This window comes from Amblyomma maculatum, chromosome 7, assembly GCF_055883805.1.
Source record: "Amblyomma maculatum isolate TAMU_Amacu chromosome 7, ASM5588380v1, whole genome shotgun sequence".
NCBI lineage: Eukaryota > Metazoa > Arthropoda > Arachnida > Ixodida > Ixodidae > Amblyomma > Amblyomma maculatum.
The window spans coordinates 5,458,387-5,485,890 of NC_139350.1; the positions used below are offsets into that span (position 1 = coordinate 5,458,387).

The 27,504-nt window shown below is 47.0% G+C and overlaps 1 protein-coding gene and 1 pseudogene across 1 annotated transcript in view; one reads left to right on the forward strand and one right to left on the reverse strand.

Annotated features, from left to right (window-relative positions):
- Window positions 1-27,504, forward strand: part of LOC146182644 (protein tolkin-like) — an 803,125-nt gene that overhangs the window by 584,797 nt on the left and 190,824 nt on the right. The gene's annotated exons all lie outside the window — the stretch shown is intronic.
- LOC146182645 (uncharacterized) lies at window positions 6,719-20,631 on the reverse strand (annotated as a pseudogene).

Genomic DNA, 27,504 nt, shown 5'->3' on the forward strand with positions numbered 1-27,504 from the left:
GGAGGGCGTAACCCACGCAAGTGAGCACCAGGCTCCGAACCAGGCGCTGTGTATCCCCGTCTCGCATGCCGCTCCGATTCTGCGACACACGCGTGATCATCTTGGCGACCTGAGTGGTGGATTGCTTGAGAAGGCCGAGCGTATGGCCGCATCGCTGGTTGCTCTGCAGCCAGCGGGAGTTAGTTGTCCTTCGAGGGAGACATTGAGGGACCCTTCCTTGTGTTTCCCTTTGTGGACTCGCAGGAGTTCGGATTTTTCTGTGGAGCAGGCGAGGACTCGTGCACGGACATATTCTTCCACGCAGGTTGCCGCTGCTTGCAGGCGTTCTTTCTGGCCAAGCGAACTGGAGATAACCCACACCGTGAAGCTGTCAGCGTACATGGCGTGCTGTATGCCTTCAATCTTCTCGAGTTGTCTCGCGAGTCCGATCACAGCCACGTTGAAAAGTAGTGGCGAGATGACGGACCCTTGATGTGTGCCTTTGTTGTTGGTCGAGAATTTATCGCTGCGAAGGTCTCCGAGCCCAACCGTTGCGGTTCGGTTGAAGAGAAAGGCCTTCATATAGATGTGAACCTTCTCAGCACAGTGGAGGTTGTCGAGTTGTTCCATTACAGACGCGTGGCTAACGTTGTCAAAGGACGCTTTGATGTCGAGGGCCATGACCGCGTTCTCGCCTACACTCGGGACGTTGGGGAGGACTTCCTCTTTGAGTTATATGAGGACGTCCTGGGTGGAGAAGTGAGCTCGGAAGCCGAACATGCTGTGGGGGTGCAGTTCTTCTTCCATGTAAGTTTGGAGCCTCCAAGTAACGACACGCTCGTAGAGCTTTCCTAGGTAGGAGGGGAGTGAGATAGGTCAGATATTTTTGATCTGGAGTTTCTTACCCTGTTCTGGGATCATTACAACCTCTGCATGCTCCCACTCTTCAGGACCTGTTATGCGGCCCAGTGCTCGTTGAGGAAAGTGGTCAGTTGGTCGACCGCCTCGTAGCTGAGGTTGCATATGAGTGCGTTCTGGATCTTGTATGCACCCGCCGCAGTGTTGTGCGTGCATACCTTTATGGCAGCGAACAATTTTTCCCTGGTGATTGGCCTGTCCAGGTGGGTGTTCGGTCTCCCCAGATATGGTTTCGCTTATGCCGCAGGCAATGTCGTGCCGTAGCATTTTTCTTTGACTTTATCTAACAGTTCCTCTTCCGTACCCTCTATGGTGTGGATGAGTCTGCGAATAGGTTTCCGGCTTTCGGCCCTGGTTTGGGTAGGGTCGAGGAAGGTCTTGAGTACACGCCACTTTTTGACCGTGCTGAGGGTGCTGTTCAGCGAGCTACTGAACTGCTGTCAGCTCTGCCTGGCCAGTTGAGTCGCGTACTCCTCCTCTATCTTGGCGACTTCTGCAATCTTAAACTTGAGTTTCCTGTTAAAGCGATGCTTCTTCCAGCGCTTGGTGAGCCCCCGGCGTGCCTCCCATAGCCTGAGGGGCCGAGGGTCCACCTCTGGTGTTTGCTCGGTGTGATCCACTTTCTGAGTGTACTGCTTCTGGATGTCTTTGAATTGTTGACACCAATAATCTATGGAAGTAATCCCCCCTTCCAGGTCCGTGTATGCCTTGCGGAAGGCCGGCCAGTTGATGATCTTAGCCGTGCCGAGCTTGCGCTTGATGTTGGTTTGCTGTTATCGCGGTCTTCACGACATAGTGGTCACTGCCTAAATTCTTCAGCAGATTCTCCCACGTTGCGTCTTTCGCGCCCTGACAACGTTAAAGGTCCACAGAAATGGGTCACCAAGAAGGGTAAACAACGCCATAACACTGATAGATATTGAACCACACATCATTCTCCCGCAAAAATTTTCGATCTAGCTTCTGCAACAGCAGAGACATCGGCGATATAAAATGACCCTTCTAAGTTTCCGTCTCAACTCGTACGCCGAAGGGAGTCATAAAAAATAAAGAATACAAGCAAGTTCAAAGTTCCGTCCAGAAATACGTCACTTCGACGAACTTCCGGTTGCCGCGCGTTCCTTCGCTGGTGTACTCGGGTCAACCCGTCCTCACTCGCACACTGAGGAGTCTGCCAGTTCGCGCAGCGTAAGGCCTCATTCTCACAGCCGGTGCTCCTCTCCGTCGCGGCGGCACCGGCGGGGGACACCGCATGACGGATGGAGCGCCGCGATGTTCAAACATAAAGGGCCGCCGGACGCCGTCAAACCTGTTCGGGCGGGGCTTCGCCGCTCCCACGTGACTCTACGTCAGAGCGCTTTTTTTTCTCCTGCAAGAAAAAAAAATACGGAGGGCGGCTGCCCTCTCTGCAGCGGTGGAAGTCGTGTACTCCGCGTCTGTACGGGGAAAAAAAGAAACGTGCTGTCTCACGTGCTCTAGCAGCAGTTTGGAGCTAGAAAGCGTTTCATCTCAGCTTTGGTAACGGTACAAACACCACGCGTACTGCGCCAAAACAAATGAGTATAATTATAGCAAGCATGTATTAAACCGCAGAAAGTTATGTTCACTCCAGTAAAATAATTCTTCGCAATCAGCACAATCAGAGAAAACGTAATGAACTATTCTGTCAATAAAAGAATTGTTCGCGACAACATGGCAAGATGGTTTTGATACAAGCATTAAAAAATCAAGTTAGATTGGCGCCGACTGAAATAATATTTCACGCAAATCTGTCGGAAGTCGAGGTTAGCTGTGACGTCCTGCATATCGCAAAATTAAATAAAATCGCCATTTTTTGTTAGCCTCTTGTGCTTTGGTGCTTCAGTATACTGTACGAAACTCTACGCAACTCAAGACTACTAACAATATAGACATTGTTCACCAGCAATGAAACGTTACTGTCGATACCACCATTCGGGATATTAAGGTAGCGCTTAATATTTCGCTATCACCTGCAAGTGCAAGCAATGCGGCTTCAAGAGCGGTGGCTTCCTCTTGAAACGCAGTTTCGTCACAGGTTTTTTTTTTTAAAGGGTTCTCTGTCTTGCGGGGAGATTGCGACCTTTTCTTACATTTCTTTTCACCATTGATATGCTTTTTCTTTACTTGCTTTCTTAGACCTCCTCCCCTTGACGAAGTTTTCTTGCCGTGCCATTTACCCGCTGTTCGCATTTTTTTACTCTCTCTCTCTCTTTTCTTTGTTCAGTTTTCTCCTCTGCTCCTCGCCCATTACCTCTTCCTTTCCCTTCATCACCTGCGCGACAGTCGTTCTGACTTCTTCTTTACTGCCTTGAACCTTGTTTGCCACTCCATACTTGTTTTTGGTTCTGGTTGTATCTATATAATGGCTCTTAGCTCAACTTGTGAGCCACATGCTTTACATGATTTCCATTTGTCAAGAACCTGTTCTGCGTCTGGATCGACTTAGGTTGGCGAGAAAAACTACCAGATTAACTATTTGCAACGAGGTACCGTTTGCGTAGCTCCAAAATGAAAGGGAGTGAAATTCCAAATCTACTACTTGAAAATAGTGTTACCTCAGCATCTCAGATAAAAGAAAAAATTACCCGTCTCTTATATTCCGCTTTTAGTGTCGCGACTTCTCGCAGCAGTTCAGAGTTGGAACGCCTTCTTATGTCAGCCTCAGTGCAAACACCGCACGTATTACGGAACAACAAATGGGTACGGATATATATCAAGCCAGTATCCAAGCTCAGCATAAATGCGCACATCTATAATATTATTCATGGCAGTCAGCGAAATCGAAGAAATCTATAGGAACATATATAATAACTCTGTCATCAATAAAGGAATGGGTTGCCAGAATTTGCAAAATTTCTTTGATACACCCATTTAAGCATACAACTGAAATATCGTTAAGTTTTGCAGGAGGTCATGTTTAGCTGCGACACCCGATGCATTAAAAAATGAAAAAAAAGAAAAAAGAAACGGCATCTGTTGTCTCTTGTCAGCGCGCGCTTCGCGGGCACTATACAGGAGGGCAACCCCCGCTTTTCTCTCTCTCTCTCTCTCTGTGTGTGTGTGTGTTCGTGCACCGCCGTCTGCCTGCGAGCCCGCGATGGCCGCGCGGCCGCTCCGCCGGCGCTCGCTTGGTCACGGCACGCAAGCCGTGACGTAGAGTCACGTGAGAGAAGCGAGCGCGCTCACTGGTCCGTCTTTCGTGGGGCGGAGTCCGCCGCTCGCCGGACCGGCGGCGCCTTGGAGCAAAACCCCACGGCGCCGGCCACCCGATTTCGGGGAGTACTGGCACCATTAACTCCCCTTCTCGGGCGAGCGCCGGCGCGACGGCGACGGAGGAGAGAAAAACCGGCTGTGAGAATGAGGCCTAACCGCGGTTACGCGAAACCGTGGTTAGCCCATGTTACACGGCGGACCAAACCATGGTTACACCACGAACCGTGGTTATCGCAAAACGAGCTTGGCGACCTCGGTTTGCGTCGTTAGCCGAGGTTATGGCGGCGTCTGTTGACGGAGGCTACTCGTCGGCGCCCGAGTGCGCGAAACGTACGAGCGGATCTGCTTCACAAAGTTATTAATTTGCCCACTGTCACGTTCAAAGATCAATGTATAGAATATGCGATGTCTACTGTGCCGCCCGATGTCTTCGATTACGGCCGCCAACGCAGCGACTGCGTACTAAAGCCGTGTCCTGCCTGTATCGTTTGAACGGCTTGTTGCTGAGAAGAACGTCAACAAATGCGCGGCCTTAGCTATAATGAAAGTACACGAGTTTGCAACGCTTGCAGCACGGGATGCCGCGAGCAGGCTGACGTACATTTCACTTTACCCCGGAGGTGGGGCGCGCGAGTGTTTTGCTTCGAAGCCGCGGTGGTCGGCGCTTTGGAACTGATCAACGCTGTCGTAATTGTCTACTTTTGAAACTGCCTTATTGTGAATCCTATCCTGCCATAGTTAAATAATCATACAATGAATTCTGACGACGCAATAATCGCAGAGCTAGTACGAGCAGATCGGATGAGCCGAAATGTACCAGTGGCAGCTGGCTTGAGCAGAAACTTGCTTGTATCACGGCTATCGCTCTTACCAGCAATTTGCGGCTGGTCAGCGATCCTCACGAGGGCTTCATACTTGATATTCGGCTCAGTATTCCAGACGCCAGCAAATTTTAGCGCGCTTTATTTCGGACATCGGCGCTAACGATCCGCCGTGTCGTTCGCGTACGGTATGCGGGAGGAGGGGCCACAGCGGCGGTGTTTACGGCGGTCGAGGAGGTGCTGCCATCGTGCGGTGCTTGACCGCCTGAGGAGGCGCCTGAGGAGCTCGCGCAGCGCACGAGCAGACGACTTGTACAGCTACCGGAAGTGCGTCCGTGACGTCATGGCTGCAGTTGCCGCAGCGAATGGCAGCTTCTAGCAAGCCTTGCCAGTCAACTCACCCGTGACGTCACGGTTTAAGAAAATAGTTCCATGCGACACCGCCAAGCGACGTCCTCTCTGACAGCGAATTTCAAAAAACGCTGTTTTTAAAAATTATTAATAAATCGCTGGCTTTGTTCCAAGGCGTTATACTTTAGGTTAATGCTCAAAAGGATTCATTCTACACACTGAACACGTTTATCAGTGGCTTCTTGGTGACTGTTTCTGTGGACCTTTAAGTCCGGACGCGTATCCGAGCAGACCGAATTGTCAAGGCGCGTGGGTTGAGTTTCGCCTGTTAAGAGGGTGCATTGGATCGCTTCCGTCGCGTCCTCTTTATAGGCGAGCTAGCTGTGCAATACACAAGCACAGACCGCACAGGTGCATCTTTTGCATTTTTTTTAATGCAAAGCTATGAACGTGAAAAACAATTATCCCGTGTAGCTAAAATAGCGGGTGTTTTCGCTCTTTCATGCTTCTCCGCTCGCGCCATCGACACACTATTTGTCCGTTCATCGAGCTGCCTTAAGCCGATTCGCCCAGGTATTAATTTTATCAGCGGGCTAGCGTTCAGCGCAGCGCTCGGCGTGCGCCTAAGCCGCTTAATTGAGGATTCATTTTGAGACGGCCAAGTGGGGGAGATAACATCGGAATACTGAATTTTCGTTGCTTTCTCTTCGCTGGCAGAGCTGGAAAAAGTGGAAACACTGGAGTCTAATAAAACCCCTCAGCTCGGTCATGCGAGGAGTCCGTAATCTTCGAAATATTATGAAAGCTGGCTAAGAGAGTAGGCGTCAAGGCACTACGATAATGATTGCGGCCTGTATCACAATGTCTTGCGTGGTGACTCTGCATTATAGTTTTGTTCTACTACGGTGAGAGCCGGTATACGGACCCCGCCTTGGGCATTCAAGTATCTAAGCTTCATATATAGGTCTTGGCCGATTGCTCCTGGATGTTGCCATCATCCACTATAAGCTCTCTAGCGAGAAGGCTTCACACACGCAAACGCGCTCGCACGTAAGCACAAAAATAGGATTATACTGTTAAGAAAGTAAAACAATCTCAGGGCGGTTACCAGCGTGTAAGAGGAACGCTTCAGCATTACCTGTGATGCGAAAGATGAGAATACACTTCCATGTAAACGATGGGCAGTTATTAACGCACCTGGAGAGAGAAAAAAAGGGAGAAGGGGAAGCATTAGAGAGATTACGGTAAGTGCCTGCGTCGACTACATGTTTCCAGGGAACCGCGGCGTTGTCGCTTATACCCCTGTAACACAAGCAGTTTCAATGCCCATTGCGTCGATGAAGATCAAAGTCAATGAGGATCGGCCACTGCCACCCAGCGGTTTTCAATGACGATTGAACTCGATCGACACTGACTCAGTGAGGTTCGCGAATGGCCATTGGAATGTCAAGGAACATTGGATGCCGCCCCGCACTCACCCTATGGTGAAACACAAGACACAGAAGGAGCAACACATCTTCTGGGTTAAATTATTTAGACTTCATTATACAGTTCGTCCACTAGTTTTTCGCGTCATAAACAAATTGACGCTGTTTTAAGGGTGTGTAGCTGCTGTTCTGTGGCAGTGCGGCATGCTGCAGTGTTTCGCTCATGTTTGCCTTTTACCACGCTTTGCGACAACTGAGACCAAGGAGAGCCCCACATGTGCTTCTAACGATAGCAACTACGAACTCAGCGAAGACCACTGCCGAGCTGTGGCAGCATCGCTGGCACAAAATGAATGCGGCGAGAGGCAGAGAAAGAGAGAAACAACTTTTATTGCTTTTATTGCCAAAAGACTGTGATCATTAAGGCATGTCGGCGTGGCGTGGCCCCCAGGTGGGGCGACGCTCTGGGCCCACTAGACCAGCGCCAGCTGCGTCTTCTTGTCTGAGCAAGCAAGAAGTTGGTCCAAGGTCTCTTCGGAGGGAGCTGGCAGTAAGGTACGAGGGGGTGGTCTGCCCCTACATCTCCAAAGGGCGTGTGCCAATGCGGCCGTTACTGCATAGTCGCAACTGGGGCAAAGAGGATCGTAGTCCCCGTCCGTAATTAGTGCCAATCCCGAATAGCTGAGAATGGAATTTGTTTGAAGTTTACGCAGCATGGTGGCCTGCGGTCTGTCAAGGTCAGGATGCGGAGGCGGGAAGCGTCGTCTTGTCTCTCTGTGTAGGTTAGTGGTTTAGGCAAAAGTCAAAGGGGCCTCGGTGAAGGCCCCTGGATCCGTGGAGCCGCGCGCCCGGTTGTTTAGACCTTGGGCTAGTCGGTCGACCCCTTCGTTCCCTTCGTTCCCCGCGTGATCGGGTACCGATAGTAAGTGGATTTTGTGATCGGGAGTGCGGCCGCGGAGTACGCGCGCGGCAGTTGGCCAGATAAGGTATATCGAATAATTTTGAATTCCACGTTTAGGGTCACTAAGGACTGTGCGCGTACGCGAGTCGGCGATGGTCAACGCGATCGCAGTTTGCTCCGCCGCGGTGGGAGAGGGAGCGCTAACCGTGGCAGCAATGATTGCACATCGTTCGTCGACGATTCGCCGTTGCTTGCCTGTGGATTATGCCATGCTGTGAGGTATTTGAATACCCTTCTCTGAACAAAATTTCATTTAATATCAGCCATTTAGTCCGATGCCCGCCTCGTTCTATCCTGTTTCACTTCATGCTTTTACTGGGTGTTTTTACCCGTGGCGCCGTCTGTCGGATGACACACTCGTGGCGTGTGGCTATCTTGGGGGACTGTCATTTGGCGATCATGTCAGCATCAAGTGTGTATCCCTTGGGAGCTTCGTGGGGGAATATTGGCGTTTTTTGCTTAAACTATTACAAATATATGTCATTCGTGAATGATCGCTGGCTCTGTAAGCATAACGTAATGGCAGGCTGCTGTAAAAAGAGGACAGTTCCGTCGGAGGTAGAATTCCAATCACGCAGTTTTGCTACGACTTCTTTAAGAGCCCCTTCCTTCAGTCTTTCCTCTTCGCTCTAGGCAGTTCGTTCAACGCCTGAGGTTACTTTTACGTGGTTCCATTGTATACTTGAACCGCCGTAATTCACATTGGTCATTCAGCGGTTCTCGCTGCGATTGATTACTAGCCCCAAGGCTCAACCAAAATGTGCCCCTCCCTATAGTACAGTACCCGCCTACTTCATTAGCCTCGGCTCAGTGTAAGGTTTGGTAAGCTACTCGACATGTCATTGGGTTCCGTCAACTCTGTACTCAAAAAGGAAGTCACATAGCAAGCTGGGTGCTATTGCTGTTTCATGTATCCGGTGGCATCGCCCGTTATAAAACAACCCATATTAAGCGTACCTTTCGCAAAACGACCGCGTGGCAGCGCGCGTTCCGCGTGGTATAGCGACCATGAAGGGGTCATGCACATAGCGTCGCCGTCTAATGAAAACCTGCACTTGGTTAAATAAATTTCTATCCGTAATTGTTGACGACAAGGATGTTTGCATAGCCAGCCTTTCTTTTTGTCGAGATAGCTAGAACTGGAGAACTGTTCCTTTAGGTGTTGCAGGTACCCCAAATGTAGACTGCATAGTAGTTAGACTTGAGAGCTTGGAATTTGCCGCATCAACTGAAAAACGGCAGCTTATTGTGCATATACGTTTACGCGTGGGCCAGAGTGTAAATGCGTACACCATGATTTTGAGCGAGCAATTGTGCCAGAGAATGCAGCGGCGATTTGCATTTGTTCTGAAGCGGGCCCTCAAACGCGCCGGCCACATGTTGTCAACGCATCGCGTAATGTACTCAGAGTGTGCGTACGCTCGCAACACATAGGGAGATATGTAGCGTCCCTCTCATGCGCATTCATTGCTCTTATCTTCGCAACAAATGCAAGCTCGTCTCCACCGAATTAAATGTGTCTCTAGAGTAACGGGAAGTAGCTTTGTACTACGCCACCCTAAAGCTGTCTGATGCACAATACGGTCCACTGTTAAACAGAACACGAGGCCGCGTGGCTGCCGGGCTTTACAAAGCACTCCCTAGACAGCCGGCGACAAACGATCTCTAAGGTGCATGCACAGAAAGCACGGCTGGCTGCTCTTCCCGAGAATACACATGATGCCGGCCTTTCTCGCCAGTTTCGGCGGCCGCGCTTTGCAAAGTGTTTAAGCCAAGCGATCGCACGTTCCCTTTGGACTGTACTGTACATGTCACCAGAGAGCACGCGTAGTTCACGCTGGCTGCCTGAGCGTGGAGTTGAGATTGACCTGGCATGGGTTCTGGCTGAGGCACTTTTGCGTGGATGTCTCCACACTAAGTGGTTAGAACAGTTCACGCTACAGGGAAATGCTTCGAGGGCGTCACAGCTCTCTCCATATCTGAAGTCCAGCATCACTGAAAGAATAATCCGCTTCGAAGGCCTTTGTAAGTACGACGCATGCGCTGTTTCTTAAATACCTATAACACGCGAAACTAATGATCACATTTCTAGCGTTAAGTGTTTAGAGCTTCGCAACATCTGCGATTGCAAGTTTTGTTTTTTATAACGCGCGCATATGGAGGTATGAATCTGCAAACAAAGAAAATGATGTGATTTGGTCTATATTAATTTTTGTTTTGATCCTTTTTGCGCTTTGTCAATCCCCTTCCTTCGCTGGAATCAAGCAAATAGACGAGTGAAATAAAATGGGGCGTACAAAATGACATCATAGCAGCTTTACGTTCATTACATATCTTCCGCACACTGCTCACGCAGAGCGCGGAGAACGTCGATCGCATTGTTCTGGCTTTACACCTGTAGAGTTGATGAGCACTAAACAAAGCAAATTTCTGTACTTTTATTGCCCATAACTCAAACGACAGTAGCTATCAGTGTGTTCTACTGGGACTTTCTGCGATGCAGCAGCACGATGAATTGACAGCTGCTGAGTCTTGCGTGCCCGACATTCTAGATTATTTTTTTTATACAAGCATCTTCCTCGATGTCCCTGATTTGAAATTATTTAAAAGTGCGCTCCTGTGCTTATGCAGTGGTTAGGGCTCTCGACTGCTGTGCCCAAGGATGCGGCACCGAATGCCGGCCGCAGCGGCCGTTTTTGATACAGGCGAAAAGCTAGGCGCCTGTGTACTGAGCGATGTCAGTGCACGATAAAAAACCCCAGGTGGTCGAAATTTCAGTAGCCCTCCATTACGGCCTCTCTCATATCCTGAGTCGCTTTGGGACGTTAAACCCCACAAACCAAACCAAATCAAATCATTTTACGAGTGTGCTCCCACTCTCCGTATTCCAGCCGGCCTTTTTCGAAGGGTTGACGGCAATTTTTATCTTGTCATTCGCTTATTCTTTTAAACCCTGTTACTGTTTGGCTCATTATAAGAAACAAGTGCACAAGTGCTACTGTATTTAAGCAGACTTCGACTGGTGTTCATCATAAAGCCGCCATATTGGATCAACAAATCATCTCCCGCATGTCGTGAAATGGCCTTTTCATAATCTCTGCCGCCTCAAGCGCACAGTAGCCATTACTGGCGCTCTTCTTTCCTGTTCGCGGGCGCGCGCGATTCGAGAATTAGTCGATCGGCGACACCAGTGGAGCACCGATGCTCGAGCCTAACATGGTTTGCGCTATGCGAGAAGAAAGCAACACTTCATCGACAAGGCCCACAGAGATGGAGGTATTGTGAGTCCAGTGCGCGTACCTTTTACATCAAGGTCTGCAAAAAAGAAAAATGCAATGTTAGTGGAGATCCCTCGCCGCTGCTCAGAGCATCTCGCGCTGTGTACCAGGTTGTCTTAGAAGAACAGACGTTTGTTTAAATGGTTTCTTACAGTATTACATTACCGGCGTGCTGTAGAATTCTTCTCCCAGCTATACCGTGGAATCCTCGCAGCTCAATTTTCGCACATAAATAGCATTCTGTCGCTAGTATTTTTTAATATCAAACTTCTTTGGAGTACTTGCCTGATTCGATCAGAAGAAATGTGATGTTTCCATTGTATGCGGCGGCGGCGATGCCGGTGCCATCGCTGGGGCAGCGGCTCGTTTTGCCTCGCCGCCGCCGCATACAAGTGTGAAGCGCAATGGCACGACACCACTGTGAACTCTGCACAAAACCGCCTTCCTTTTTATTTCATTTTTTCAAGCCTTCAAGCTTCGAAGGCTTTACATAAGGAGGGATCGACAAGTATATATAACGGCCGTTCAAAAAACAAAGTAAATATACAAAAGTAAAAAAACGAAACAAGCAGAAACGAAGCATAAGGAAGACACACTATATAAAGAACCGTCCCAATAGATATAGCGGAAAACGTGATGTAAAACACAGGAGATGACCCGTCAGTTAAATGCGGAACATTTCACTATCTCCGAATGAAGCAATACTGTCGGACAAGGCATTCAATTGGACACGAAGCACTAAACACCAGGATGCAATAAGCAGATGCACTAAGCAAATGCATTAAACATCTAAAAAAAAACCGTTATTCATCGCTGAAGTGTGGACAAATGTGACCGCTATCGAATGACTGCGGTTAAGGCGATAGGACATTCTTGAGGACGGTGTACGAGAGGTCGCCGGTTTTGAGGGTGGAAGAAAAAGGAACACAGGAGGCAGAGACATGATACGACACGACGTGCTTTTCGACAATGTATTGCGACATGATAATCGTGCGTGGACGGTGCGAAAATTTTGATATGAAAACACACGGTACTTTTTGGTGTCACTTTTGTTTAATTTCTGCTCAGGCCACTCCGGCAGTAAGACCTTCGCTTTAATAGACGGCCACTAAGCACGAACCCTTTTTGGAACGCCTGATGCTGTACTGGACGCAAATTAGGGGCTTCATTATTAACGTAAACAAACTAGATGCGGTTAGCTAGAACTTTGTTTATCCATTGCGTTATGTTAGGCTGTTGTTTTACGCAGAAAGCTGTAATGGTAAGCGTTTCTGTTTTCCAGGAAGACTGCGTCAGATTGAAGGTTAGAATCGAGATTGTCTTGAAAATTTAAAAGAAAATACCTTTTCATGGGATGGACCTTTATATAGAATGCGTATTGAGAGGAATGAAAACATTTTTTGACTCGCGCGGGAGAGTGAGAGAGGGAGGGAGGAAGAAGGAAATCTGAAATTGCGGCGAAAATTTTATAATCAATAAAATGAAAAACGAAAAGGTAAAATACGGTCGAGGAAATTAATTATTTGAGAATAGGGGACATGACTCCTGACCCTGTATGGCACGCTGGTTAATGAGATTGGGCGGTAGTTAACGGGTTATTCTTTGTTACATGATCTAAGAAAGGAACGACTTTCCCCAGCTTTAAATCATGCTACCTTTGGAAGGTGATTGCTCCAAAAGTAATAATAGATGTCCAGCAGAAACATACACAAGTATTCTTTAATACTGTGTTCTTGATGTCTTAAGAAGCTGAATAAAGTGACATATTATCAATATGGAAAGTGATTTCATTAGCATGAATTATACCTGAATGCATAAAGGACCCAGCTGGGTGTGGCAGACGATGTGAAGACGAATGAGAGTGCGATGTTAAACATTCGCATATTCAACATCGCTTGCCTCCTCGTCAAGTGCATTGGTAAGGGGGCGATTGGCACCTGGCGACATTTGATCCTCGACAGAATTTTCTCAGATTTCTGGTTTGACATTATGCATCTTGCACTGTGTTTGGACTACAGGTGGGCATCCTCAGTCGTCTAGAAGTTGTTCCATGAACTCGGGTCTAGTTAAAGTGCTTGCTAAAGTTGCGCCTTTCTCTCTCTCTCTTTTTCCAATGTTTTTAATGACCTTGGAAACCACTATTGCGACTGGCAGAAAACGAGACGATGGGAATGAATATTTATTGTTCTGCAACTGAAGTTTTTAAAAAGAGCCATTTACCATGGATTGTTTGGTCGTGGGCGTGTTTGAAAATATCTGAAACAAACTGGCATTTCGCTAATAATTATATCATAATTGCTTTTGTGTTAAGAGCGAATAGGTTTAAGCTGCGTTTGACGGGATTCTAGGATGAAGGTGAATGTAGCCATAGCTTCCTTTATTATACATGCCCGGTCAAAATCGAAAAGTGCGGGTTTTTGGCGTCGCTTCCTGAGACGCACCAAAAGCAAGTCGCTCGTCGTGATGATGTGCATTTCCGCAATAAGGCATTCGCACCACAAGACTGCCGATGCATACACCGCGCATGCAGCGGGCGATTCCAGCCGCAATCACCGCCACCAGTTATGCCCCATGCATTGTTGGCGCCTATAAGAGGGTGGAATATTACTGCACGAGCGCAAACAAATGCATGCAGACAATCTGAATACATGTAAAAGAACTAATTTTGACCACATCAACGCGCAAAATCAGGTACAATTGGGGGAACATGGTACAAAAATGCGGGCCGGGAAACTGAGAAACTGGAGAACGTTTGAAGAGCCGTGTGTGCAATCTACTTACCTATTGTGCGGAATGCATCGTGCACTGCATTAATTTAACTAACCGAGCCGATAGCTTTCGGTAAATATGCTAAAATTCCCGTGTGGGTTTAAGGTTTATGCTGCACTATGCACACACGTGATTTCAATAGCCTGCTCGCTGCTCTGATCAAGATGTCACTTTGTTTTGAAGCCAATGAAGTCCTTGAACACTTTACACAGTTAAGGGTGATGCGTGCATGCTGTACAGTTGCTGAGTGTGAAATAAAGAACGGAAGGATGCAAGGAAAGAATCATCTGACCCCACATTAACGCGCGGTATACTGAATGTTATGATTGACGTACGAGGCAAGCCGCAGAGGGTCATCTTCATTTAACTTCGCCCGCAAGTGCCGAAAGTTATTAATAGAGCAGCTGAAAGGGATCTGGTGCACAGAAGGCTGCGTGCTACAACTGTAGGATCGCCACGCATCTGCGTGCCGACTGGTGGTGTCGAGGCACGCTCTTCTACTCCCCTCGTGACCGGCCGTGGCATAAGAAGCGCAGTCAGCTGACGAGTACGAGAGAGGAGGACTTCTCGCTGCCCGCACACGTCTGCAGACATTTCAATGCGAGCGCCATGTTTCGGGAAATTTTATCAACGCAACGAAGCACCTAGTTTTGGAGCTCTTCGTGAAGCGGCACTTCCGACTTTTGATCTCCCACCCACCCACTCGGGCTCCCTCAGGTACAGGGAAGAAGGCCATCCGAGACAGCCACGAGGCGGAGCCAGTTAGTGCAACGTCTACAAAGCGCGACACGCAGAGGCTGCACCATTATTAGGGACATTTGTTTGTCGCTCTTTTCGCAGGCGTTTCCACGGCGCGTCTTGCACACGCATTTTATTTCGATGCATACATGAGGCTCGCGCACTTGAAACGATTCATTTTGTATGGAGTAACGTTCCTGTATATACGCGCGCTCCCACTTCCGTCTTTAGGAGAGTGATACGTTCTCCCTGATGGGCGCTTATTCACGGCCGCAGCAAAGTAGAAAGGATTTATTTCCAATCAGCGTATTGTTAGGCTGTTTGTGCCCAAATTCAGAAGATACTCAAGTGATTAAGATACGAGATTAAGGCTCGTACCTTAACACTTGCCTTGAGTTGCATTCTAATGGAATGCGTGAGTTGGTCCTTGGACATCTCGATACGTCAGTCAGCTGAGCTGTCGATCATATAAGCACGAATCGGTGTTGGCGACAAGTTATTAAGCGGTTCCTTGTCACACGAGAGTACCTACCACATCAGACGTCCGTGGTGTCGTCGCTGTAGCTACTAGAGCAGACGGCGCGTGTCTCTGCGTTCAGAAATTAGGTGATTTGGACAGTAAGTGGATGAAGGTTCCTAACTGCATCCCGATAGGCCTTTAAATATATGTGAAACATGCATATTTGTGTGCCGCAGAATTTTATTTCTGGCAGATGCCACGAAACCTCATCCCGCGTGCCACTTCCCTGAAGGAAACTCCAGCAGAATTGGCGGCAGGGCTGTGTGTGTTGTCACCGCCAGCTGCGCCGCTTGGGGAAAGGAAGGCGTGGAGGGAGAGGGCTCTGACCTCGTAAGAAATAAATTAAATATGGCCGCAACTGCAGCGACACTGGGTTTCGGTCCCCCGACGGCACGAAAAGATCCGCCAGCAAAGCGGAGCTTTTCGTGCGCGGTGCCTGTACGACAGCATTTCGTGCGTGCACGACAGCACTGTATGCTATCGCCACAGCCGATCAGCCAGCATGTTTTAAAGTTGCAAGGTTTATTGATGTAGATGATGCCCTCAATACCCACGGCATACCCACGGCGGCTAGCATTGGCTGAAAAACTTTTGTTAGGGCTAATTGGTTGCTAGGCTGAGACACAATGGGTACGTTCGGTTTTCAGTCGCGGGCAGTCCCGTATTACTTCCCGACAGGAGTCCGGCGTTCGATGTTCCTCGGGTAGCCCAGAAGCTCCGCCCACCGGTACAGCCCTCGGGAAGGTAGCGCCGGCGGCTGCATTCTTACTACTTTTCGTGTTCCTGCAGACGATACCGTACAGCTCCGTAGCTTGTCTCTAAGCAGCTCTAGGACGTTTGAATCTCGCATCTGCGCTTTATTGGGGCTAATGCCTTACATGGCTATGTTTCCGAAAACGTGTCCGCAAAATGAAACGTGTGAAATGGCATCACGTTAAGATGAGACTGGTAGTCTGCATGCGTATGTAATGACAAGTGGTATATAAAGGTCTTGTCTTGTGAGTCAGTATAATTTAGTCATGAGTCATAGTCGCTTGCCATGAGTCAGTCAGGTCGGAGGTCCAATTTACATGACTTGAAGCCCATAACTCTGCAATCCAATAAAATTCATGGCCACGTCTGGTGTCTAGTCATGACTCTCAAAGGTGTCTTTCATGACACTCAAAAGTGCTGAGTCATGACATTCTAGGAGCTACTAAAGGGCAGCCAGCTCACATGGTTTCGCATTCCTCCAATGCAGATTCTGCCGTGTTCTCAACCTTTTTGTGTTTTTTTACCTGAATTACACTACCCATGGAAGTGCCAAGAATATCGAGCACGGATCGTTCGTGCTGCCAAGAAGTTCACCTGTTTCGTCATACTTTCAGCGCCCAGTTCTGAAAGCGTGGCGAGCGAACCGCTATGTGCTGGAGCAGGTAACGCTTGTTGTAAATGCTTTTGCAAACGCTTTCATCCTCTTCAGAGCGCAGCGAGCTGGGCCCTTCGAAGAGCTTCGCGAGCAGCTACGGCAAGCAGGCCCTGCCAAACTGAGTTCTGCCAAACGCTTCACATTCAGGCCTGTCTCGCTTCGTTCGCGAAAAGCACCGATCGATTCTCACCTCGATTATCTATCATTAGTATCACACGTACGCTAAAAGACAAATGTGCTCGCGGCGTCACTGCGAAAGAACCACGTTCTGGTGACTGATGGTTGGCTTCGTCCTTTAACCTCTCTTAGAAGCAAACGATGGAGGAAGCTTCCAAGGTAATGTCACCATGAAGCTACCTCCTGTCAGAGCGGAAGCCGAGACTACTCAGCAAATAGTGCGGCACTGAGACATTGAATGTACCCAGTGGCTAGCGGTTTTGTGCTGGCCGCTCGGTACACAGAACGTAAGAGGGAAGCACACTAGCGTGTTTCATGTCTTGCTACAATCTGTGAGCGTAAGCAAAAGTGGATATATTCAGGCACAATGACGTTTGCGCTACCCACTGTTCCTGAATTACTGTCGGTGCGCTACCACGCAGGCAGCAGTCACCGATTTTGACGATTTTTGCCTGAAGGCAGACCTTGAAAAACTAGCCTAGAATCGAAATGAAACACAACATACTAGCGCAGACACTTTGCAATGGACCACATTTGCTAGAGCGGCTGTAATTTCCTTTGCTTCTCTCCAATAACAGATGCTATGCATACTGCTTAGGCCCAGTGAACAATCTTTTACAGCACCGGAAAATTTTGTGGTCTTATCTTTCGCAAATATATTTGTGCGGACGTTGCACAAGTAGTCCTCCTGAACGCTGTCGGCCATTGGAAGGGTTAGCACTTCGTTTAAAAAGTATAAATATAACAATTATTTGGCGAATGAGCTGGAAGGAGTTGCGCCCATTGCGGTGTGTTCGTGCAATTTTTTTTTTTTATGGCTAACGCCTACATTTACGCGAGTATTGAATAGGAAGAGAGCTATTCGTTCTGACCCAGTGAGCCTTTGCCGTTTAGTGTCACCTGCAATATTGTAGAAAACGAGGTTGTTCCGTCGCGAGTGATGTTCCGCTTCACCTAAGCGGGCTTCTGTTTCTCTTTGTAACTTTGCGGCTTCTACGTCGTTGCCGCGGATAGTATCCACGTCTGTGAGTATCAGCTTTGGAAGCCCTCTTTTCATCAAAATCTCATGTAGACCTTGCTGGCGTAGTGAACGAAAGCGAACGATCGCGAGGATATGCCTCCCACAGGCGGTAGTGTACCAGTGGCATGGCCTGTCGCTGACTGGTGGGTGGGTTGCGTCACGAAAACAGAAGCCATGTTTACAGGAGCTGCTTACCGGGGCAGCTCTTTTGGGGTGGGATGGCGAGATGTGAATAAAACCCACCACCCTTGGGTGCTGAAGCAGACGCCTCTGCGGCCCCAGGCACGTTCGTGCGACTTGGTTATATTGGAAATCCAGGTAGAATGAAAGGAAAACGATGGTTTGCACGGTATGAAGAAGAACTGAACAAGGGTAAATCGGGTACGCCTCAGTTCGCAGATGAGCCAACGTTTCGACAAGTGGCCTTGTCTTCGGCTGAGCATAGCGATCATCACTGGCAGGGGTTTAAATACGCTTTTGTTTCCGAAGAAGAAAAGCTGGGGAGGGCAAAGTAGATGTGAAGGAGTGGGGAGGAGAGAATGGGTGAGAAGAAAGTTAAAAGTTGGTCATGAAGTGAAAGAAAAAATATCTTCAGTATGTATTTATCAGCCTGGAACCAGGGATTCTGTGGCCCGCAAAAGAAGTAAAAACGGCAGTACCAGGAAAAACTACAATACCGGGTAGGCGATTACACCACTTAAGCGGGTTTGGTGCAGATACACCTTACAAAGAGGCAGGCTATGCAAAGGGACCTGATAAGACATATATCTAGGGGGACAATTCTTAAAATGTAGGGGGAAGGGGGGGGGGGGGGGGGGGAGTACAAAGTCACAGGATAATAACCGCACGGTGAACCACAACTGACAAAACAAAAATAATAATTTTAAGTATGTATCTCAACCTGTGGCCTGCAAAAGAAGTAATAGAGGCAGTACCAGGAAAAAAAACCCACAATGCCGCGTAGATAATTAGTCACCACTTAGGCGGGTTTGGTGCAGATACACCTCACAAAGGACAGGCTTTGCGAAGGGCCCTGATAAGGCATATATCTAAGGCGGACAATTCTTAAAACTTTCTGCAAAGGTGGGGGGGCGGGGTGGGGGGGGGGGGGGGAGTACAAAGTCATAGGATAATAACCTCACAGGGAACCGCATAAAAAAAATCATAATAAAAAAAATGTTTGAGGACAAATTCAAGCAACAAGTTACAAGGAGGAAATGTGTTTAGAGGTTCGTGTAAGGTTTTGCTATGGCGGAAGGAAATAGAGTGTACATGCGTTGTGAATAAACTATAAAATTAACGCTATGTGGGATTGTTTTCCCGAATAGTTTTGATGCAGAGGGAATATTATTATGACTAGCAGCTTACCGGTATCGCTAAAGAGGAAAGTATATAACAGTTGCATCTTACCTGTACTCACCTATAGGGCTGAAACGTGGAGGCTAACCAAGAGAGTTCTACTTAAGTTCAGGACAACCCAGAGGGCTATGGAACGAAAAATGGTAGGGGTAACATTAAATGATAGGAAGCGTGCAGAGTGGGTCAGAGAAATAACTCAGATTACCGACATTCTAGTGGAAATTAAGACGGAGAAATGGGCATGGGCAGGACATGCAGAGCGAAGAGAGGATAACCGATGGTCGCTTAGGGTAACAAACTGGATTCCAAGGGAAGGAAAGCGTAGCAGGGGGCGGCAGAAAGTAAGGTGGGCGGATGAGGTTAAGAAGTTCGCAGGGATCAAGTGGATGCAGCTAGCACAGAACCGGGCTAAGTGGAGAAATATGGGAGAGGCCTTCGCCCTGCAGTGGGTATAGTCAGGCTGATGATGATGATAATGATGATGGATATACCTAAGGGATTCTAATATTCCCTTAGATATATTTATTCCTGCTGGTTCTAATGTTCTAAATTTATGAATTAGATATGCCTGTCTATTTTCTGTCCCTTGATGGTTTAAAGCCTGACTGGAGAATATATAATTTAATTTCTTCGAACTTATGGTCTTTCTGATTGAAATGCTGGGAAACTGCTTTCGGAAGGTTTCTGCCTGCGTCTGCCCGATGTCCATTAAGCCATATGTTCATTGGTAGCCCTGTCTCTCCGACGTACTGTTTACGACAGTAGGAGCATTCTAGAAGGTAGATAACGTTTGAAGATGTGCAGGTAAAGCCTGATTTTATGTGAAAAGTGAAATCGCTTGCATTGCTTTTAACCGTGGTGTCTTTTTCTATATGACTGCACGTCTTACATCCAGGTCGAGAGCAAGGGTGTGGTTGTGTTGGATGCTTGTTGTCGAGTTTAGAATGTACAAGAATATCCCTGAGGTTCGCTTTACGTTTGTATGTCACCCTTGGTGCCTCCGGAAATATTTTCTTGAGGCGTTCATTACACGTTAGCATGGATTGGTATTTCCGCAGAATATTGTTTATGTTTGGAAGGGCATCGGAGTATTTAGTTACAAAAGGAGGCTGGCGTTCAGTGTTGGCCTTTGGTCGTTTCGTGAGCACATCGTTGCGGTTTAAAGTGCTTGCTTTTTCGAGGGCCATATTAAGGGAGTTACCGGGATAGTTTCTATGGATTAGTGCTGCTTTCAATGAATGTAGTTCATTTAGGTAGTCACTATCATCGCTACATATTCTTCTAAGTCGTGTCGCCTGTCCTACAAATATTCCTTGCGCACAATGTCTCGGATGATGGCTCGTAAAATCTAGGTATTGTTGCTTATCCGTTAGCTTTCTGTACAAAGAAGTTTTAAGTTTTCCATTTTCCACTGACGCCGTGGTGCCGAAAAAGTCGAGTTTCAATTGCGACAACTGACAAGTGAATTTAATGCTAGTGTGATGATTATTAAGAGGCGAGACGAACGACTGAAGTGATTCTGATCCATGCTGCCATATCATGAAAATATCGTCACTATAACGAAGGTATATAAGTGGCCTTTCCGGGAATGAATTTAGTATATTGGGTTCTAGAACTCCCATGAATATATTTGCGTAAGTCGGCGCGAAGGGAGTACCCATGCTGGTTCCAAATATCTGCAAATAATAGGATGAATCGAACTCGAAATAATTTAAAGTTAGGACTAGTTTAAGGAGCGACAGATAAACTTCAGAGGCATGCAGATGGTGGTTGTTGATTAATACTTGGGAGAGGGCGTCGATACCTTCATTGATAGGAATATTAGTGTAGAGTGCCGCGACGTCAAGTGTGACAAGTATACAATCATCTGCAAGATTGGTGGGGTTATTAATACGCTCAATAATTCGGAGAAAGTGAGGTGTGTCCTGCACAAACGAAGGAAGCTGGGTCGGGAGGTCTGCTAGGGGTGATTTAGGAATATTGAGAGATTTTCTGTGGGCGTATTATTGTTAGAAACAATTGGTCTTTCTGGTATGTCTGTGGTAAACAATGCTTCTGCGGAAACCTTATGGATCTTGGGCAGTAGGTAAAATCGACCTGCTTGATTTATTAGGAACTCGTATGCTGTGTGGTCTTTCACATAATATGGTGTACCATACGGCTGTATGCTAATGAGTATGCGTGGGACAATAGGGGCAAAAATTAAAGGATTAGTTATTAGAGCGATAAAATCCATGCATACTACGCGGCAGAGCAGCCTCCAGGAGCCATAAGCGCTATCGCATCGTGCTCTTAAAACGAGGCGTCCCTCAAGCGTTACTAGACCTTGGTAATAAGCTTCCAGGTAATTCACTCCATATACTGCTGAGTTGATAAATTGCATGTTCAGTAATATTCAGTTGATTTTAAGGCACTGGTCTTCATAGGACAGATACAACCAACCGGCAGACATATTTAGTTGCCCGAGCACACTGTCGGGGCCTACTGAAGGCAAGAGCGCAACGCTGCGGCAATTGGAAACCAAAAAGAAAAAAAAAACGAATCGTGGGACATATGCGACGCAATTTAAGGGTCTCCGGTAGGGAAATCGCTCGGATATCATCACTGATTCGTGAAAAGCTTCGCTAGCAGCGCCGATATTTGCTCCCACGGGGTGTTTCGGGCATTTGAAAGTCGGCACTTTCGCTTCTACTCGACGACAGTCTGACAGCGCTCTGGCGACACGCAAATATACTGAGCGAGGATTTGCGCTCTCGGAAGGAGAGGGAGAGATCGAGCGGTGGTGGAATTGCAATTTTGAACGAATGCGCGGCTGCTATCAGCTTCTCCGCGTCGACACGGACGACACTGCATTTGGCAACTGTCAATTTGAGCGGAATTGCGCGCATAAGAGCGCACTAGTTAGAAGCGGCTCTGATCTAAGCAATGGATGCCAGCAGCATCTTTTCCTTTCCGTGTCTTTTGCTTTGTCATTTTATATATGCCACTTCTTGCGTCTGCTGCCGGGCCTCACTGAGTGAAGCTAAGCCCCGATATTTGTTGCCTAAGTTGGTTATGGAGAACGATACAAACCGTTCTTCGCAGGGGCTGCAGCTGCCGAGCTATGGCTTAACATTTGCTGGAAACTGTTTTGCGCTTGGCGCATTTTGCATAATCACGGGAGCGAACCTTTGCTCAAGACAGGTGCTCCGCTTGCGCCATATTTCAGAAACTCATACCTCCGCGCTGAAGTTTTGCAACAGGCATCGTTGTATCAAGGCTCGAGGCAATCAACATGCACTGCCATAGAGAAGAGAGGATGTTCCGCTTCCTCCACGTTGGATTTTCACTTATATATTGACCGAAGAAAACTTTGGTGACGGTCGAAAAATATAAAAAAGTGTACGCTAATGATATGGGTTTTGAGGGTTGTGTACTAAGATTAAGGCGCTCCACTGCTGAACCGAAGGATGCGAAATCGAATTCAAGCCGCAGCAGCTGCTTTTCGTTGCAAGCGAAAAGCAAGGCGCCCGATGTACTGTGCGATTTCAGTGCACGTGAGACCCCCTCCACGGCCAGTGGTCGAAGTCGGCGGAGCTCTAAACTGCGGTGCTTCTCATAGTCTGCATCTCTTTGGGAATATAAAGCCTATAACACGGTAGGAAGCCATGCGTTTTGAGGTCCAAACTGTGCGCCGAAACGCATTAATTCTAGTATATTACATGCGTTGTAAATTTCGCTCTCGAATTGCGGATTACGCGCTAGCTTCATGTGCTACCCGCGTGCAATATGAATGACGGCAACGCAAAGCGCAGCCCAGCAGAGGGCACCTGTTAAAGCAGGTGTTTGTGTGTACTGTGTGACACCACGGACCCCGAGCACCCACGTGGCATCGTTGTGTTTGGAAAAAGGGGGATCCTGATGGTTGAGCCGATGCCGAGTGTTAGGACCTTTAAGGCCCCTCGGTGTAGGCAATACACTTTGGCCCCGCTTCCCATAGACGGCACCTTTGTGCTGATTCGACCGGGGGAAATCGGCAGTCGCCTTTTCCTACTCACCCTTGCTTCTTTAAATTTCTTATCATCTTTCTCACAACTCTCCTGTCTTCAATTCCCTTCTTGTTTTTTTCCCTTCTTTTCCTGGCGGCTACGGTTAAACTTGTGTGGCTAACCACCCTGCGTTATGCCATATTTGGTTATAGTCGGGGTGTACGCTGGCGTGGGCAGGTCTGCTTTAAAAGTTCCTGTCCCGTCCCCTCGTTGGGCTCCGTAGTGGGTGGCCGCCCCCCCGGCCGAACAAAAAATTTGCCGTTTGGATTATTCCTTGCTCTCCAATGATCGCTCCCGAAAAAGGGGGTGGACCAATGAAACTGCAAAGTTCTTTTTGAAGAATGCAAACCGATTCCCACGCTTCCACGCGGTGCACAGTGAAGACCCTCAAAAAACAGGTCGACAAATCTCTCCTTTCGTTGTGACCAAGACATTGACTTAAGCAATAGGCCAAGGATACAATGTCAGAACACTTCCGAATGGCGACCTTCTCTTAACAATTATGTATCACCACCATGAAAAACTCCTAGCTGTGACCAGCTTTGGAGAATGTCCAGCTGGTATCACCAAACACCGCTCTTTAAACATGATGAGGAAAGTAATTTCAGATAACGACCTAAATTACCTCAGTGAAGAACTCCTCAAAGTACTTACAAAACAAAATGTCGTAAATATGTTCAGAATCAAAATCAGACGGGAAAATAAAGATATACCTACCAAGCCCGAAGCTGTGGAGGTGGGGTACACAAAGATAAAACTGAAACCGTACATACCTAAACCGCGCTGCTGTTTCAAGTGCCAAAGGTATGGCTACGGCTCGCAGACTTGCCGAGGCCAACTTACATGTGCGAAGTGTGCCTCCCACGAACATCCCTCAGATAACTGTCATACTGAAACACCTCTTTGCATCAATTGTGAGGGCAGCCACGCTGCTTACTCACGCACCTCTGCAACCTGGAAACAGGAAAAAGATATCATCACACTCAAAGCAAAGAAAACCCATCTTGCAGGGAGGCACGAAAAAGGCTCACATCGACTCAGAATCCAACTTATTTTGTTGTGACGCAAAAGGGGGTGACGTCACAGTAATCTTCGGAACCTGCCCAGGCCACACAATGTGCACCTGTGGCAGTAGCCTCTACGCCCCCGTTGGAAGTAGCTGGGGCTGCTCCACCACCCCCAAAGCAGGCTGCGCGGATCTCTAGGTCAGCCGGCCCCAAGGTCTCGGCAATCACGGCGAGGTCTAACACAAATGTGTATGTGCGTTCTTCACAGTCATCCAGCACGTCCGAGGACGCAATGGACACAACAATCATCCGGGGCCGTCAACATCAGGCAGGCATCGGAGCTCCTCAGAGCAAAGTAGAAAATAAAAAGTCTGAATCACTGGCCCAGAAAAAACTTAGTCTCTCTACCTTCCTCATATAAATATGGCTTTCCTAGTCCAATGGAACTGTAGAGATATTCTCGCTTCACTCTCGCCTGTAGAGTTGTGTCTACAGGAAACCAATCTCGGTCCACACCATTCAAATATAGTGAAAAAATATAAAGTTTTCCGCCGCGACCGAGAGCAAGCCAGCAGACTCTCCGGTGGTGTTGCCATAATCGTAAACAACGACATCCCAGCAAATAAACATAAATTAAACAGTCGGTTTAAAGTGGTGGCAGCCAGTTTACTTACATTCAAAACAATAACAATATGCTGCGTCTATATTGAGCCACATCAGACTATAACCCTTCATTACCTTGAAGATCTTTTAATTTAACAACAAGAACCTTATATTATAGTTGGCGATTTTAACGCACATTCTCCCTTTTGTGGGAATGAGAAAAGTGATACCCGTTGTCAAATTATAGAAGATTTTATTGTATGTAACAATATTTGCTTATTAAACACAGGCAAACCAACCTACTGCTCACCGAGGACGGAAAAAATGGGTGTTTTAGATTTATCGTTTTCTTCACCCTCTATTTTTAACGATTTTAATTGGGACATTTTAGATACTCCATATGGCAGTGATCACCTACCAATACTAATTAACTTATCATCACCTGCAATCATTCCATCCAAACCAAACGCTGGAAGCTGCATATAGCTGACTGGGCGACATTCCGAGATAAAGCCAGGTTACACGAAATGTTTTCTGAAAATCTTTCCAATAATGAATTAAAAGTTCACAGCCTGTATCTTTGCCGCCGCAGAATTTTCTATCTCACAATCCTCAGGAGTAGTGCATCAAAACCATAAAGTCTGGTATTGTCCAGATTGTAGGAAGGCAAAAAAGCAACAAAATAAAGCCTGGGGAACATTCCGCAGATATTCAACATAACAAAACTTTGTTATTTAAAAAAAAAAAACAAGAGCTAAAGCGCGCTACATCCGACGAAATGCCGAAAAGGACTCGTGGCAAAGATATGTAACCTCCATAAACAGCTCAACTACATCAAAAAAATTTGGGAGCAGGTTCGTAAACTAAATGCCAAATTTTCATTGCTTATAGTCCCCCTCCTAACAGCACCTGGTATTCAACCACTTTAATGGAACATGCAAATATATTAGGGGAACACTTTGCAACAGTTTCTAGTTCATCTCACTGCACACAGCCTTTCTTAAAATACAAAAGTATGGCCGAGAAATATAGACTCCCAACAAGTGCTGGCACAAATAAATCTTACAATACAAAATTTACTGCCCACGAAATAAATGGAGTATTCTCTGCTGGCACAAAAATAGCGAATATAGGTACACCTTTCTGACTCCGCAGTAGAAGCACTTTTGAAATTTTTTAACAAAATATTCACACTAGGAAAGATACTCGACGCTTGGAAGAGAGCTGTTATAGTTCCATTCCTTAAACCCGGAAAGCCGCCTACCTCTCCTTCCAGCTACAGGCCCATGGCCCTTACGAGTTGTCTTGCTAAATGTTTTAAGAGTATATTGAACATTAGGTTAACTTTTATTCTGGAATCACGTAAACTTCTCGACATTAATCAGTGTGGTTTCAAAAAAGCCTGCTCAACAACAGATCATCTGGCTAGGCTTGAAAATACAATCCGAGAAGGATCGAGTTATACACAAACAGCACTGCCTCGCCGTCTTTTTCGACATGGAGAAGGCATATGACACAACTTGGACGTTTAGTATTCTGTGTGACCTAGCAGATTTAGGCATCCGTGGCAAAATGTTGAGCTGTCTAAACGATTTCCTTTCAAACCGTTTGTTCAATGTACGCCTGGGCTCAACCCTGTCGAGGACTTTCATTCAAGAGAATGTAGTGCCTCAAGGCTGCATTTTAAGTACTACTATGTTTACTGTTAAAATAAATTCATTGTCCAGAATAATCTCGAAATCTATTATGTTTTAACTTTACGTTGACGATCTCCAGATCGCATGCACATCTTCAAACATATGAACGTGTGAGTGGCTGATACAGTTAACAATAAATAGGTTTAGTTACATGCATGGACAAGAACGGTTTCCAGTTTTCTGCACAGAAATCAGTGGCTGTCTTCTGCTCACTCAGACGAGGATTGAATACCGACCCTTAATTACCTGCACCTGGAAACTGTGCAACCCGTCAAAAGCGAGTAAAAATTTCTCGGTAGTACTTTTGATAAAGAGCTAACCTTTTTACCGCACATAAACACTCTCAAAAAGAGAGCAGCACACTCATTAAACATACTTAAGATACTCTCAAGAAAACACTGGGGTTCCGACAGAACTTGTCTTTTAAATATCTATCGATCTGTAACTCGTTCTGTACAAGATTATGGATGTATAGTGCATGGGTCAGCGAGACCCTCTTATCTGAAACGGCTGAACCCAGTACACAAATTAGGTTTATAGCTCTCAACTGGTGCATATAGAACATCTCCCATAAATAGTTTTTATGTTGAGACAAATGAGCCACCCCTCACAGACAGAAGAACAATGCTTACATGCGCAAATGTACTCAAAATAAGGTCTCTGCCAAAACATGTCTGTTACCCCGTAGTTACCCAGTGCCCATCTAGAACACTATTTGAAAACAAACCTCGAACACTCAGACCAATAATTCTTCGTTTTGAATAGATATGCCAAGAAATAGTTATACTTGATTCTCTTCCAAATATTGCCAGAAAATCCAGTCCACTGCAACCTGGTGCCATTTACCTGCTGCAGACGACATTACACTAACACATTTCCGTAAAAAACAAGCACCACATGAACACATACTACAGGAGTTCTTGGCATTAAAGGAAAAATACAAAGATTGCACAGAGTTCTACACAGATGGGTCTAAAACAGAGCTTCACGTTGTAAGTGCTGTGATAGAAGGAAAATGGGAAAAAAATAATACAGGTACCGGAGTTCTCAATAATTTTCACAGCTGAATGTCACGCTATTTCTTTGGCAGTAGAAAAACTATTAAAGACCGGTATTGAAAACAGCATCATCTATACCGAATCTCTCAGCGTTATCACAGCATTAAATCATATTCCTCTAATTGGAGACATCATACATAATATAATAGC